Source organism: Juglans regia, chromosome 2 (assembly GCF_001411555.2).
Source record: "Juglans regia cultivar Chandler chromosome 2, Walnut 2.0, whole genome shotgun sequence".
NCBI lineage: Eukaryota > Viridiplantae > Streptophyta > Magnoliopsida > Fagales > Juglandaceae > Juglans > Juglans regia.
In genome coordinates, this window is record NC_049902.1 from 16,596,669 (window position 1) to 16,598,819 (window position 2,151).

The 2,151-nt window shown below is 43.7% G+C and overlaps 1 pseudogene; it reads right to left on the reverse strand.

Moving 5' to 3' along the window:
- The window catches only part of LOC118347667, a 7,020-nt pseudogene continuing 4,869 nt past the window's right edge, over window positions 1-2,151 (reverse strand).

Below are 2,151 nucleotides of genomic sequence, written 5' to 3' on the forward strand. Positions count from 1 at the left end.
CTACTTAGCCACTAACTCCCTTGGGATGTCAGAGTTTGGACCTGGCGCAGGAAGTTCCTCAGCTTGCATTAGAACCGCCCCTGTCCCGACAGGCATTTCCCCCTTTGAAATGTCAAACTCTTCCGCTTGGGAAGCCTGTAAAGCGGCCTCGTCTGGGGTAAAGTAGGAGGCAATCTTCGGCTCGGAAGACGGGTTGAGAGATGGCTAGGGAATGGAGATGCGATCGTCGCTAAGATGGAGGGGGGCCCGAGTTAGTTCCCTCTTGGTTGGTAAGACCAGTTCCAGCAGTAGGAGTCAGATGACTCCAAGAGAGGCGCCTCTTCAAGGTCTGAGAATGGCTCCACTACCATGGGAGGCCCGCGTGGTACATGTTTAAGGAATGACATCTGAAGACTGGCATCTGAAGACTGGCATCATCTTCATTTGTAATGATAGTTAACCCTAGAGCCAGTGGAGCCATCGTCGTAGCAGCGTGAGGACGCAAGGGTTCGTGAATAGGGGGGACCTTGGGGAGGAACAAAGCTCCCTACACCGAGGCTGGAGGAAGCACTGGGCGCCTATCCCCTGCTCGGCACCCTTGGGGGTAGCTTAGAGCCCTCAGCACAAGGAACTCCTCCCTTGCTCCTCAAGATAGTTTGCAGGCGGGAAGCCCCAACTTTGCTCCTGAAAGCTCCTCCAGTTGTCTCGTGGGAAACGCGGGGTTTGTAACACCCCGCCTACTTATAGATTAAATCCTAGATTAGCACAAGAAATTAGAAGAATAGCTCATTAGAGTACTCCACGACCATACAAGTTTTAGAAAAAATTAAATTGAGTTTAGAATCTTGGTCAAGAGCATTGATCTACCACCACACGATTAGTGACCATGAAACCATGTTTTTAAGCTTGATTTTTTATTCTTATAATTTCTCATCCTTTTGATTTAAAATTTTCTTGTTTGATTATCCATTTCTATTACTCTTAGATCATATTAGAATTTTTTATAAGCCTTTACACATGTCATTTAGGGTGATGACATGTCAAACCCTAAAACCACACCAATCGGCACCCATGTGTACTTTTGTGTGCAATGGACTACTGTGCCCTTATCTCGAATATTTTTATGCCATTTTTATCAAGGGAATTTATGTCATTTGACTCCTTATTTCATTCATAAAATTTTTACCAAGCTTGATTTCGAAAACCCTAGCCAAATGCCAAAAATTTTGTCCAATCTGAAAACACCATGAGCATCTCAACAACCACCATAAAAAAAATTCCCTTATTTATTTGGCTGCCATACCATCATCCATTAACTACCAATCCCCATCGTCTACCGCCTACAAAGCCACTCAAGTGTGCCTTAAAGCTAGACATAACAACCATAGAGATGTGTTCAACTGAATAAGACAAAATAGTTGGCCTTGGGAATGCACCTTACCCCGGCATGATGGCTTGCCTTCATGCCATGCATTTACTTCTCCCTTTCTCCACTCCCCCACGGCAACTCTCCCTATTACCCTAGCCATTTCAGCCCTACATAGATGCAATAATGATGATAAATTAACCAACCACACACGGCAAGAGGATTCTAGGCGGCATCATCACCCACCGCCCAAACCAACCAATGGCAAGCCTTCTTGGCCACGCCTCACACCCACTTGAGTCCTATATAAACTCCACTCTCTACCCCACTTCTTCCTCACTTCACTTCCTCAAACTTCCTTGAGTGTTCTTAAGAGTTCTTGTCCTCATGTTCATTGAGTGTTCTTGAAGTTCTAAGTGAGTTCTTGAGTTGTAAGCTTTGAGTGGGAAGCTTCAAAGGCTACAAAATCTTTGCAAGTTTTTCTCTCTAGATGTTAGTTTACATGTTAAGCTATGTTTTTGAGTGTTAATTTTGGATGAATTTAGGTTTAGCTAGAAACCGAAATCTTGATGGATAGGTTTAGTGCTCAAGTTATTTTTTTGGAGGAAATATTAGTTATGGTGTGACGACCAAGATTTTTGCTAGGCTTTCTGTGTATTTTTATATATATTATTAAACGAGCCAAGAAAGGTGGAGTAACCCAATTAGAATTGGTTTGGACTAGAGAAGGGCTCAAGCCCATGAGTGTTTTGGCCTTTATAGGAAATTAGGGTTTTTAAAGCCCAATAGAACTAGGACTCAAACCC